The sequence below is a fragment of the Schistocerca piceifrons genome, chromosome X (assembly GCF_021461385.2).
Source record: "Schistocerca piceifrons isolate TAMUIC-IGC-003096 chromosome X, iqSchPice1.1, whole genome shotgun sequence".
Taxonomy (NCBI): Eukaryota; Metazoa; Arthropoda; class Insecta; order Orthoptera; family Acrididae; genus Schistocerca; species Schistocerca piceifrons.
The window spans coordinates 146993651-147009345 of NC_060149.1; positions in this window are offsets into that span (position 1 = coordinate 146993651).

Genomic DNA, 15695 nt, shown 5'->3' on the forward strand with positions numbered 1-15695 from the left:
GCAGTAAAATTCGGAGGCGGTGGTGTTATGGTATGGTCGTGTTTTTGATGGAAGGGGCTTGCACGCCTTGTTGTTTTGCGTGGCACTATCACAGTACAGGCCTACATTGATGTTTTAAGCACCTTCTTGCTTCCCACTGTTGAAGAGCAATTCGGGGATGGCGATTGCATCTTTCAACACGATCGAGCACCTGTTCATAATGCACGGACTGTGGCGGAGTTGTTACACGACAATGACATCCCTGTAATGGACTATCCTGCACAGAGTCCTGACCTGAATCCCATAGAACACCTTTGGGATATTTTGAAAGCCGACTTCGTTCAAAATGATTCAAATGGCTCTGAGAACTATGGGACTTAGCATCTGAGGTCATCAGTCCCCTAGAACTTAGTGCTACTTAAACCTAACTAACCAAAGACATCAGACACACCCATGCTCGAGGCCGGATTCGAACCTGCGACCGTAGCGGTCTCGCGGTTCCAGTTTGAAGCGCCTAGAACCGCTCGGCCACAGTGGCGGGCGCCGACTTCGTGCCAGGCGTCACCGACCGACATCGATACCTCTCCTCAGTGCAGCACTCGGTGAAGAATGGGCTGCCATTCCCCAAGAAACTTTCCAGCACCTAACTGAAAATATGCATGCGAGAGTAGAAGCTGTCATCAAGGCTATGGGTGGGCCAACACCGTATTGAATTCCAGCATTGCCGATGGGGGGTGCCACGAACTTGTAAGTCATTTCAGCCAGGTGTCCGGATACTTTTGATCACATAGTGTATCAGCTAAGGCGTGCTGCTTAAAATCATGTGCGGTTTATCTATATCGTCAAGATTGTTTCTACAATAACGCTGACAGTATTAATCTCCTAAGATCTCCTACTTCGCTAACACGACGTAAACATTGAGGTTATTACAAATGGTGGCGTCCTGTCTCGGACATGGATGTGTGTGATGTCCTTAGGTTAGTTAGGTTTAAGTAGTTCTAAGTTCTAGGGGACAGATGACCACAGCAGTTAAGTCCCATAGTGCTCAGTGCCATTTGAACCATTTTTTTGAACAAATGGTGGCTAGCTAGATTAGACGGAGATGGAGTCTTGATGAATTAATCGTCTGAAGTTATTCAGGCGAAACGCAGAAAATTTAAAACACGATAGGTGGACGAAGATTAGAATTCAGGTCATCTCATGCAACCCGTCCACCACAAAAGAAGCTATTGCTTCGTCTCTATAATTTTAGGTTCAACAAAACTTCAAAATCAAGGAAAAGAGAAGATTTCGGAGGACATTATTCGATGTGATACTAGGAAGTATTTTACTCTCTAACATGAACGACATACATATAGGCTAAATACGTTTCTGTGCGAGATACTTGCCATAATTACTCCACAAGCAGTGTGCTACTTCTCATTTCTTCAACCTACAAGATAAACACTTTATTATCATTTGCCACAATTGCGAAACGCTTTAAAACTTTATCCATTATCGGGCTGCAGTGGTAGTCATCAGAACCAAAAGGGAAACAGAGAGAAAGAAAAGGGAACTTTTATCAATTTTCCCAATTCTACATACAGAGGAATAAATGTTGAATATTTGTCTCATCATATTCACCTACTTACCGAAAGTGGCAACAACATGACATTTACACTCGACGTTTTGATATGAAAATCATTATATGTTTGCATACACAGTTAATGTAATGTTTCTTCTTTAAATTCAACTCGATGATTACTTTGGATCTACATGTGGTGTCTTGACATGTTAATCCCTTTACTCCTTGTGAGGCTAGCCGCCGGATTCTGCAATCAAATAGGCATAATATTTCAGTGATCGTTTGGCCGCCGTATTTAGATGCTGGACCTTGACGAAGTGATGTGGTACTCTTATCTGAAGATGGTGCACTGCTGACATGTTATGTCTCAACGACTGTGGGATTTGGAACTAAATGTAATAAAATTATAATATTGGTTGCTTCATATTAATAGCGTTGTTAACGTGTCAATATTTTCCAACATCCTCTTGCCTCTCCTGTTCATTGTACATGTCAATATTTGAGGATCACAGTGAAAGTACTGTGGATATTCTGTCTTTCACAAACAGAATATCAAAAACACTCTTTTGATGAAATCTGTTGCGTCACAGTTGATCACCAGCTTGAAATGAAAACTTCAGGTTTATTCGCTTTTTATCTGTTTACTTGCGTCCACAGTCAAGCAGAATTTCAGACGCAACAACATGTCCCAAGGGGTACATTCTGTTCTTTATAATAAATTATAAAAGACAAATTGCTTTCAATTTTTTACCACTTGCCACTTAAAAAATGGTTCTGAACACTATGGGACTTAACATCTGTGGTCATCAGTCCCCTAGAACTTAGAACTACTTAAACCTAACTAACCTAAGGACATCACACACATCCATGCCCGAGGCAGGATTCGAACCTGCCACTTGCCACTTACTATGCCACTATTATGAAGTCCATACATATTCACAACTGGTAACAGGAAAACGTTCTGTTATCGACAATATTACATAGGCCTATTGCACGTCATACATATAAGAAATAAGATTCCTTCCTACATTTCTCATCGAAACACTATACATTTAAAGAAGTTTTCTAGTTTCTAATTAGGTACTGTAACGAACGAACAGGGAAAATTAAGTAAAACGGTATCTCTGGGACAACAGATATGGTGTTTGGCTGGTACAATCCAGTGCTTTCACACAACTGTAGTTGTAAAATGCCACAGCTAGTGCACGCACTGTGATAAATAAGCGTACGATATATACACGAATTAGACAGGAATTACTGGGTGATTTCATATTTAAATATTTCGTTGAGATAGTGTTATCGGAATTAGTGAAGTTTTACGTCTCATTAGGATTGGATTGATTTGGGGAAAGAGACCAAATAGCGAGGTCATCGGTCTTGTCGGATTAGTGAAGTATGGGGAATGAAGTCGGCCGTGCCCTGTGAAAGGAACCATCCCTGCAGTTTCCTGAAGCGATTTAGGGAAATCACGGAAAACCTGAATCAGGATGGCCGGACGCGGGATTGAACTGTCGTCCTTCTGGATACGAGTCCGGTGTGCTAACCACTGCGCCACCTCGTTCGGTCGTCTTATTAGATAGATGATGAGTAGTCTTGTTTTTTCTGCATATGAGATGAAATATGTGAGTATAGTTTACATGAGAACAATGACCTCTTAACAGTAGGAAGTATGCACTGACGCACTTAATAGTGAGGTAGGGTTAAAAAATGTTTCAAATGGCTCTGAGCACTATAGGACTTAACATCTGAGGACATCAGTCCCCTAGAACTTAGAACTACTTAAACCTAACTAGCATAAGGACATCACACACATCCATGCCCAAGGCAGGATTCGAACATGCGACCGTAGCAGTCGCGCGGTTCGGGGCTGAATCGCCTAGAACCGCTCGGCCACAGCGACCGGCAGTGAGGTAGGGAACAGTGTTTTTAATTTAAATTATCTTTTACAAAAATATTTAAGAACAGGATGCATCTTTACAGCTGAATTGGTGTTTAGCAGTTGTGCGTAGTTACAGCAGTTCCTGAGAATGATACAGTGGCCTAAATTGCAATCCTAAACAAATAAATTTAATAACATGTTTCTAAAGAACTTCATTCAGTGCTCTTTTGAAATTTTTAAGTGTTTGACGTTTATGATTAATGAATTCGTTCAGGTGCCAGTCGTTTTTACCGATACTCTTTTCATGTGTTATACGACTCAGGATACATCTTGGCGGGGGAAAAAGCTCGGTCTCCATTCCTGTCCTGACGACGCGGTGCTAATTGTCAAGTGAGTTGCGAATACTATATTTAATAAGATGTACATTATTACTTAACTTAAATCATGGTTTCGAAAAAGAATAAGCCAGAATCTATTGTGAATATGATTCCAGTTTATCAACTTCCTCAGCCCCTAAATTGAGTAGACGACATCAGTTTAGCTCTTTTCGCAGTGAGTAGAAGTGTAACACATTTCTTGGTACACTTACTCAAAACATCAACGAGCTACAGCAGGTATTACTTAACTAGGAACTTCAGACAGAATATCTCCATAGCTCAATTTACTGCTGCGGAACTGCGAACACGCTGTGACACGGCTGGGTAAGTGGAATGGTATAGCAGCCGGGTCTGGTTCGCGGGGAGTGCTTTCGGCTGTTTCCTCTGCTAGCGAAAGCGCCGCCGTCTGCTTGACAGGCAGCATTTACTGGTGTCTGTCTCCTCGTCCCCAGCACAGAGCCGCGACAGACGGAGGGACACAAAGAACTTCCTGTAGCCTCCAGCTCCTCGTTTTGTTGTTAATGTAGCGGAGTGTGTCACGTTTCATGCTGAGCTTTATACTGGCTTCCAATTTTACAAACTACAGACAGTAGCACAGATATAAGGCTGACATTCGAACCCCAATTGTTTATTTATTCATTTATTTGATTTATAAGGCGTTGCATAAATCTGACGTCGCTCAGTTCAATTGACCTTGCAATACCCATAAAAATTCTGTATTCGTTTTTCAGCTACACATATACACTGAAGAACCAAAGAAACTGATGCACATGTGTAATATCGTGTAGGGACCCCGCGAACACGCAGAAGTGCCGCAACATGACGTGGCATAAATCCTGCAGGGCTGTCCATAAATCCATAAAACTACGAGGAAGTGGACATCGCTTCTGAACAGCACGTGCAAGGCGCCCCAGATATGCTCAATAATGTTCTTGTCTGGGGAGTTTGGTGGCCAGCGTAAGCGTTTAAACTCAGAAGAGTGTTCCTGGAGCCACTCTGTAACAATTCTGGACGTGTGGGGTGTCGCATTGTCCTGCTAGAATTGCCCACGTCCGTCGGAATGCACAATGGACATGAATGGACGCAGGTGATCAGACAGGATGCTTACGCACGTGTCACCTGTCAGAGTCGTATCTAGACGTATCAGGGGTCCCATGTCATTCCAACTGCACGCGCCCCACACCATTACAGAGCCTCCACCACCTTGAACAGTCCCCTGCTGACATGCAGGGTCCGTGGATTCATGACGTTGTCTCCATACCTATGCACATCCATCCGCTTAATACAATTTGAAACGATACCAGGCAACACGTTTCCAGTGTCGGTGTTCACGGGTCGAGGCAAGACGTAAAGCTTTGTGTCGTGCAGTCATCAATCGTACACGAGTGGCCCTTCGGCTTCGAAAGCCCATATCGATGATATCTCGATGAATGGTTCACACGCTGACGCTTGCTGATGACCCAGCATTGAAACCTGCAGCAATCTGAGGAAGGGTAGCACTTCTGCCATGTTGAACGATTCTCTTCATTCGTCGATGGTCCCGTTCTTTCAGGATATTTTTACGGCGCAGCGATGTCGGACATTTGATGTTTTGCGGGATTCCTGATATTCACGGTACACTCGCGAAATGGTTCAAATGGCTCTGAGCACTATGGGACTTAACTGCTGAGGTCATCAGTCCCCTAGAACTTAGAACTACTTAAACCTAACTAACCTAAGGACAACACACACATCCCGAGGCAGGATTCGAACCTGCGACCGTAGCGGTCACGCGGTTCCACACTCGCGAAATGATCGTACAGAAAATCCCCACTTCATCGAAGATGCTGTGCCCCATCGCTCATGCGACGATTATAACATTACATTCAACCTCACTTAAATCTTGATAACCTGCCATTGTAGCAGCAGTAACCGCTCTAACAACTGCGCCGGTCACTTGTCGTCTTAACGTAGGCGTTGCCGACCGCAGCGCCGTATTCTGCCTGTTTACATATCTCTGTATTTGAATACAGATGCCTATACCAGTTTCTTTGGCGCTTCAGTGAATTTGTTTTAATATTTGGAACCGTATTTAAAGATAACGATCAATCCACGAATTTCATGGCTCCTCCAACGTATGTTACACATAACCATTCCTTCACATGACTCGTAGACTTCTCACTGATTTACCTATTCATTTATGTTAACGGGAGGATTTAGTAACAGCACGGCCCATTTGCTATGTTCCTTTTCCTGCCTGTCTGGGGCACCGTTGTCGACAGTTAAATCGTAACTTACAGATCATGTGTATTTCGCATGATCTCTACAAACTGTACTTTAGAAACTTCAGCGCATCTAAAGGACGACACGTGGAACCACCACAAACTGTTGTAACGACTATTTATATCGAAATAACTACGTAATTCCGGTCACGTTTCAGCTTTAAGCTATAGATATACTTATGCATACAATAGGTGTATGTATGTATTGAACTGAGACGGAGAGGCTTCGTCCCCGCCGTAGGTCTGAGTGGTACACAAACCCACAACAGGCTACAGCTGTCCACTCACCCCACCACCGCCCCACACTGAACCCAGTGTTATTGTGCGGTTTCTCAGCACATGCTATCCTGCAACAACCTTACAAGCTTTTCAGACTGTTTCTGACCACGCTGATCATACGTCTTCCATCATCCATTTAACACTTGTGACTAACTGTAAGCAAGTCGTTCACATATTTTCATGGAATGCTGAATCGGGATTGCTGTTACAAGTACTGCGTTCTTTCGCTGCGTCAGCAACATCTGAGAAACCCAAATGGGTACCTCAGTCGTCAGCGACCATACATACGCCTACTTCTAAAACTCTTCTCCACCTGGAACTTCTAAGACTGATAATCTAACAGTATCACTTTTTAAGGAGTTGGCTTTCGACGAAATAAAAAGATTCAGAAACTGACCAAATATTCAGTGTGGCAATTTAAGAAAAATGACTGAAAAGTTACATACAGTTACACTATTGCCCAATAACAGAAGACAGATCAACATATATGTAATGTATAAGTCGTGGAGCATTTACAAAATAGAAACATAGTGGACACTCGTTCCTACAAGTCTAGGAAGATTCGGAAAAAAAGTAATAACGCAGGAAAAATAGAGAGCAGTTGGCACAGACGTTGGATAAATTGTTACTGTTATTAGCGCAAAAGTACTACGTGTAAACCAGCGGCTCCGTGAACCTTCTGTTTCCTTTGTAGCTCGCTTGCAACTCAGTGTTTATGACTGGAAGAACGGTTAGAGGGATTGCAGGGATAATCATTTTGATCTGCCATCAATCGTCATAGGATTTGTGATGGAGGGTCGCTGGCAGGAAAAAAGACAGGCAATACTTCGACGGAAGTGACCAGATGATTAAATGTTCGTCCTTCCATTGTGAATGCACTAAGATAACGAAGTCATATACTTCGACCAAACATGCAGAAAGTGTACATCAAACAAATTACGCACAAGATGGGACTCGAATGCTGACCACTGCACTACGTAACACGTCCCCTTGAACATGTACTTGAATCGCATTTTGAAGCGCTCTAATCTCCACCTGGACAAGTAGGTTCGTGCTTTCTCTGGTTTCTTTGAAACTTTAACGCAAGTGTGGTTGTTTTCAAAAAGATACACTCTATTTCCTTCTGCATTCCTGTCCACTTCGAGCTCCCACTCCGTCCCTAATGTCGTTGTCGGAGGAACGTTGAACCCTTAATTTTCTTTTCCTTCCTGGACCACGGAGTCCCGACGCATAGGCTGAATGGCGAAGGATAGAGCGATGTCCGAGGTTCACCAACATCCACTGGAAACAAGGAAAGGAAGCGATGCACGGAAACCATCAACAACCAGTTTTGTCAATGCTCTTTTCTCTAACACCAGTTATTTCCCTAATATCTATAACCAGAACCGTCAGCATGACGCTAAAAACAGCTCTAAGAACAGCTACTTTTTCCTCAGGAAACTTATAGAGATTTGAACTGCACGCCTCCTGACTAAGTTCAGTGCCTTACAACTACTCTATCTCGCACGCTTTCCGGTTAGTGCTCCGCCACATAACGAGCTTTCTATCGCATGTAATACTACCCACACCTCCCTACATAGCTCTTTATTTGTAGGGGAATTGTACTTGTGACTAACCAAGCAGATAACGAACTGATGTGGTGATGGAAGCGTAATGTGGAAGACAACGATTCCAATACGAATCAAGCTAGTATCACCATAGAAGTTCTCTGCTTTCCGAAGGATCTAAGTGAATGTCTATGTAGTACCTGAAGAAAGCCCTTGTACCGTTTTTCTCTTCATTACTGTCGACGGAAAGTATGTGGTCTCGAAGGTAAGTATGTGGTCTCTTCTAACTTCTTTATGGGCTCGCTATTACGTCCCAATAAAAAAGGTAAAGTATCAGGCAACGCTGTAGCACTAAATACGATGACGACGAAAAGAATTCGTAGAACAAAATGACAAATGATCATCGTGAATATGCCTCTGTTACAAATTCATGTCCATGGCTACGTCCAAGGATTGCTATTTTCTGTGTGTTAATATTCTACCAGGCATCGTTCCTCATGTTTGCGAACGATAAGAGCCGTGGGCGAACTGTGGCCCTTCTCAGTTACGACGATAGCGGCGTAGAGCTCAAATTTGCCGAGCTATCTGCTGGCGATATCGACCGGAAAATATAATTTACACCGGTTCGCGGAGCGTTCAAAGGTAATCAATATGCGTGAAATTACTTGACGCCGGCAAAATGAGCCAGCAGTGATGCGGCTTACACTAACGTCCTTACGTTCGATACTCGAACTAATAACGACACTGGCGTTTTGTAGTAGGTCTGTTGTAACACAGTAGCTGTGTATCCACCGTGTTCCAGGCAGGAGAAGGCACTCCTGCAGGAAGGCGTGGGAGTAATTCTTACCACATTACGGATATTTTCTAAAAGATGTTCATTTGTTTGCTAGGTCTAAGGAATCCTAACAGCAAGATGAATACGAGTTTGCGAGGTTCTAATTGGGAAACTGTTTAGCTAATGAATACTGTATGGCATACCTTCAAGTCTTTATCGGATGAACGGTTTCCGGATGCCATGACATACAGCAGATATCAAATAGTAACGTCTTTTCTCAGCCGTTTCCACTGAGTTGATCAACTTTGTGCGTGAAGACACAATTCAAAGTCGAGAAGCATTCGCGCACTAGCACTAGTATCTCACGAGAAATAGTTCCATAGCTACGCGACGAACCTGCCCCCCCCCCCTCCCCCCCCCTCTGTCCCTCCCTGTATCTTATTTTTCTCTTTCAGGTCTGAATTTTACAAACTGCTCCACCATATTTTCCATTCTACTTGGAGACAATATGAAGAGCTGCACTGAAGGTATTTTTCACACATCAGATAGCTGCTAATTATAACGATCACAATACACTCGTTTTTTCTTAGACATCCACCAAATGTTAATGTTAAATACGTAATGTGCACACAGATACGTTCAGAGTATAACTGGTTTCTTGTCTTGCTTACAAGAGAAGTACCGCAGCTCGGAAGCTCATTTTAAATATTGATATGTGTCTATTCTACCACCTATTAGTGGTTTATCTGTAGAACTTGCCATTTATGTACAATCGCTGTTTGAAAGTAATGTAAAGACCAAAGCAACACAGTGGTAAGATCGATGTTTTTCTCTGTATACATAAATGATTTGGCGGACAGGGTGGGCAGTAACCTGCGATTGTTCGCTGATGACGCCATGGAGTACGGTGAGTGACTGTGGGAAGATACAAGACGATTTGGACAAAATTTCCGGTTGGTATGATCAATGGCAGCTCGCTTCATATGTGGAAAAATGTAAGTTAATGAGGATGAGTAGAAAGATGAAACGAGTAACATTCGGATACAGTGTTGCTAGTGTCCTGCTTGGCACAGTCAAGTAGTTTAAATATTTGGGCGTAACGCTGCAAAGCGATATGGGATGGATCGAGCACGTGAGAACTGTGGTAGTGAAAGCAAATGGTCGACTTCAGTTTATTGGGAGAATTTTAGAACAGAGCGGTTCGCTGTAAAGGAGACGGCCTACTGGACGTTGGTGCGACCTATTCTTGAGGACAGCTCGGGTGTTTGGGATATGTACCAGTCGGACTGAAGGAAGACATCGAAACAGTTCAGAGGATGGCTACTAGCTTTGTTACCGGTAGGTCAAAACAATACGTAAGTGTTACGGAAATGCTTCGAGAACTGAAATGGGCATCCCAGGAGGGAACGCGACGTTCTTTTCGCGAAACACTATTGAGAAAATTTAGAGAACCGGCATTTGAAGCTGACTGCCGAACAATTCTAATGCCGCCAACATACATTGCGCGTAAGGACCACGAAGATAAGGTACGAGAAATTAGGGCTCATACGGAGGCATATGGACAGTCGTTTGTCCCTCGCTCTATTTGTGAGTCGAACAGGAAAGAGAATGACTAGTAGGGTGCCACGCACCGTTCGATGGCTTCCGGAGTTTCGATGCAGATGTACATCGCCGAAGAGACAATACCACTCACAAATAATCATCACTCTTAGATTCATTACAGTCATAAATGAGGTATTGTTTAGGAAACAGTTAGGCATCTACAGGGTGGCCCATTGATCGTGACCCGACCAAATATCTCACGTAATAAGCGTCAAACGAAAAAAACTACAAAGAACGAAACTTGTCTAGCTTGAAGGGGGAAACCAGATGGCGCTATGGTTGGCACGCTAGATGGCGCTGCCATAGGTCAAACGGATATCAACTGCGTTTTTTTTTAAAATATGACCCCCATTTTTATTACATATCCGTGTAGTACGTAAAGAAATATGAATGTTTTAGGTGGACCACTTATTTCGTTTTGTGATAGATGGCGCTGTAATAGTCAAAAACATATGGCTCACAGTTTTAGACGAACAGTTGGTAACAGGTAGGTTTTTTAAATTAAAATACAGAACGTAGGTACGTTTGAACATTTTATTTCGGTTGTTCCAATGTGATACATGTACCTTTGTGAACTTATCATTTCTGAAAACGCATGCTGGTACAGTACAGCGTGATTACCTGTAAATACCACATTAATGCAATAAATGCTCGAAATGATGTCCGTCGACCTCAATGCATTTGGCAATACGTGTAACGACATTCCTCTCAACTGCGAGTAGTTCCCCTTCTGTAATGTTCGCAGATGCATTGACAATGCGCTGACGCATGTTGTCAGGCGTTGTCGGTGGATCACGATAGCAAATATCCTTCAACTTTCCCCACAGAAAGAAATCCGGGGACGTCAGGTCCGGTGAACGTGCGGGCCATGGTATGGTGCTTCGACAACCAATCCACCTGTCATGAAATATGCTATTCAATACCGCTTCAACCGCACGCGAGCTATGTGCCGGACATCCATCATGTTGGAAGTACATCGCCATTCTGTCATGCAGTGAAACATCTTGTAGTAACTTCGGTAGAACATTACGTAGGAAATCAGCAGACATTGCAACATTCAGATTGCCATCGATAAAATGGGGTCCAATTATCCTTCCTCCCATAATGCCGCACCATACATTAACCCGCCAAGGTCGCTGATATTCCACTTGTCGCAGCCATCGTGGATTTTCCGTTGCCTAATAGTGCATATTACGCCGGTTTACGTTACCGCTATTGGTGAATGACGCTTCGTCGCTAAATAGAACGCGTGCAAAAAATCTGTTAACGTCTCGTAATTTCTCTTGTGCCCAGTGACAGAACTGTACACGACGTTCAAAGTCGTCGCCATGCAATTCCTGGTGCATAGAAATATGGCACGGGTGCAATCGATGTTGATGTAGCATTCTCAACACCGATGTTTTTGAGATTCCCCATTCTCGCGCAATTTGTCTGCTACTGATGTGCGGATTAGCCGCGTCAGCAGCTAAAACATCTACTTGGACATCACCATTTGTTGCAGGTCGTGGCTGACGTTTCACATGAGGCTGAACACTTCGTGTTTCCTAAAATAACGTAACTATCCGGCGAATGGTCCGGACACTTGGATGATGTCGTCCAGGATACCGAGCAGCATACATAGCACACGCCCGTTGGGCATTTTGATCATAATAGTCATGCATCAACACGATATCGACCTTTTCCGCAATTGGTAAACGCTGCATTTCAACACGGGTTATGTATCACGAAGCAAATACCGTCCGCACCGGCGGAATGTTAGGTGATACAACATACTTATACGTTTGTGACTATTACAGCGCCATCTATCACAAAGCGAAAAAAGTGGTCCAACTAAAACATTCATATTTCTTTACGTACTTCACGAATATGTAATAAAAATGGGGGTTCCTATTTTAAAAAACGCAGTTGATATCCGTTTGACCTATGGCAGCGCCATCTAGCCGGGCAACTATAGCGCCATCTGGTTTTCCCCTTCAAGCTAGACGAGTTTCGTTCTTTGTAGTTTTTTCGTTTGGTGCTTATTTCGTGAGATATTTGTCCCGGCCACTATCAATGGACCACCCTGCATATATGTTAACACATGCTGTAGCTACACAGTCGTATTTCCCAAAGAAAAAATCTCTGTGTTGTCGTAGGTCCTTGCATTATTCGTCATCAAAGTGCAAATTCAGAGTTTCAATGAAGTGATTAAGTCACAGCGTGATGAAGAGTTGAAATCAAGTGAGTGGCCAGATCCAGATGGAATTCCATTTCTGTTTTACATAGAGCACCCTGCGCTATTGGCTCCATAGCTTGCATTTATTGCGAAACTCTCATGCAGCGCAAAGTCCCAAACGACTGAAAGAAGGGTAAAAGAAAAGACCCGCATAATTAGATACCACTGAGTTCTAATATAATAAATTTCCTTCAGGCAGAAGAGCACAGATTTAGAAAGCATCGCTCATGCGAAACTCAGTTTGTCCTTTTCTCACATGATATCTTACAAATCAAGGATGGAGCGCAACAGGCAGATTCCATATTCCTCGATTTCCGGAAAGCGTTTCACATAGTGCTTTACTGCTGACTCTTGACGAAGGGCCTAACATACAGTTCAGATTCCCAGAAATACGATTGGCTCGAACACTTTTTAAGTAATAGAACCAAGTATGTTATCCTCTATGGCGAATGTCCATCAGAGACAAGGGCATCGTCAGGAGTGCCCCAGTGAAGCGTAATAAGACCGTTCTTATTCTCTAAATACATAGATGATTTGGCGGACAGGGTGAGCAGCAATTTACGGCAGTTTGCTGATGACGCTGTGGGGTATGGCAAGGTGTCGTCTTTGAGTGACTGTAGTAGTATACAAGATGAATTAGACAAACTTGTTTAAATGGCTCTGAGCACTATGGGACTTAACTTCTGAGGTCATCAGTCCCCTACAACTTAGAACTACTTAAACCTAACTAACCTAAGGACATCACACACATCCATGTCCGAGGCAGGATTCGAACCTGCGACCGTAGCGGTCGCGCGGTTCCAGATTGTAGCGCCTAGAACCGCTCGGCAGATTTTCTAGTTGGTGTGATCAATGTATAAAAATGTACGTTAATGCAGATGAGTAGGAAAAACAATACTGCAACGTTAAATTAATCAATCTGAATAATGATGAGCTATCTGTAAGTATTCAACTTGAAGATAGACAATTTCTCAGCCAAGATCACACGAAACTTTTATTTACGATAACCGGCTTCGGTAAACAGAGTTTGCATCAGCAGATTTGTGGACAGTGTGCATAAAGTGTAGAATATATCACATGACAAGAACTAGCGTACATGTCATAATTATGATACATAGATTGAGCTACTATTGCAGATATTTCAGTATAGGTTAATCTATATCCCCAATTTGACTTTAAATGTTCTTAATATCTTACGTAGCTGGACAGTTGACGTAAGATGCATTAGCATACGAAAATTAAAACCAGTACGTACAATGTCTTCAACGTTAAAACCAGCATTTGCCTGTACTGAGGTCTATGTAATAATAATTCAATATATGTATCATATCTATGACAGTTTTCATAATGTAATATGTTTTACGTTTTACGTACACTGTTTACAGGTCAGATGACGGTACTCTGTATACCTGAACCGTTCATCGCAAATAAAGGTTTTACAAATGTGATATTGGCTGAGAAGTTGTCTTTCTTCAAGTTCATTCCTTTAACGTTCGGATACAGCTTTAGAAGGGTGCTACTTGACTCAGTCAGATCGATTGCAAAGCGATATGAAATTGAATCAACATGTCAGGTTGGTAGTAGGGAAAGCGAATGCTCGACTTCGTTTTATTAGGAGAAGTTTGGGAAAGTATAGCTCACTCATACAGCAGGTGACCCATTCTTGAGTACTGCTCGAGTGTCTGGAATCCCCATCAGGGCAGATTAAAGGAAGACATTGAAGCAATTCAGAGGCGAGCTGCTAGATTTGTTACCAGTAGGTTCGATCAGCACACAGGTGTTAGGGAGAAAGTGCATCGCGAACTCAAATGTGAAGCCTTAGAGGGAAGACGACGTTCTTTTCGCGAGGCACGATTGCGGAAATTTGGAGGAACGGCGTTTGACGCCTACTGCCGCCAGAATACATTTCGCATCAGGATCACGAAGATAAGTTGCGAGGAATTAGGGCTCATACGAAGGCTTTTAGAGAGTCATTTTTCCCTCGCTCTATTTGCGAGTGGAACAGGAAAGGAAATGACTAGGTTCAAATGGCTCTGAGCACTATGCGACTTAACTTCTGAGGTCATCAGTCGCCTAGAACTTAGAACTAATTAAACCTAACTAACCTAAGGACATCACACACATCCATGCCCGAGGCAGGATTCGAACCTGCGACCGTAGCGGTCACGCGGTTCCAGACTGAAGCGCCTTTAACCGCACGGCCACACCGGCCGGCGAAATGACTAGTATTGGCGCGTGGTGCTCTCCGTCATGCACCGTACGGTGGCTTGCGCAGTATGTATGTAGATGTAGAAGGAGAATCTGGGTAATGCGATCGCTGTGTACATTGAAAATGATGTGGCAAATCCGGTTGCAACATTTGTCAAGTGTGCCTACTGTTCCATTCCGATGTGTTTTCATTGTGTCATTGAAACTCCACATTTTCACTTCGATGACGAATAAGGAAGAACGTATGACGAGACAGCAACTTCTATGTTGGGAAACATGACTTCGTATGTACTATACATCTAACAAGTGACAAGGACTCAAGCGGAAATGAATTTTGAAATTCTACAGCTTTTTCCTAAGTGAAATGCAGCACAATATTTCGTTCACAAGGTATATCTTCAGGCGAGTCTAAGTGGAACAAAGACGGGAGCAAATATCGTACTAGAGATCTCAAATGTGTGTTGTCTGTTGAATTCTGGAACGGCAGTTCCCATAAATTTTTAGTTATGCATTGGCTTAATGAAGAGAGATGTCAGGAGCTATAGTCGGGGCTCACTGTACTCAATCGTCTCTGAATCTGTTAAATAATGGATCCACGTTCGTGTTTGAGGCAAGGTTACCTGACAAGAATATTGGAATGACGTTCAGAGCAGAAATCCGTGTAGTGAGTCATAGTGTGAAGGCCTGAAGCCGAATTTCCTCTCTTTTTTACCGAAATAGTGATATTTACTTTTGAAGTCAGTGATTAGAGTTATTCAGGAGTACCTATACGCATGTCATACGCCTCAGAGGTCACTGAATAATGGATGCGCTTCGATGCCTGCGAGAAGCCAGTCGGTTCCACAGTGGTAGCTGGAAGCATTTCCATTGTCAGGATGAGTAGAGAGATAAAAGTGATGAAGTTGGCTTCTCACCCGCGTCTACATTTTACGTTGAACACCAAAGTGCAGCCTGGAATTTTGTGACGATGTGCCGTTTGAAACGAAGCCCTCCTGCAGTATGCTTTCAG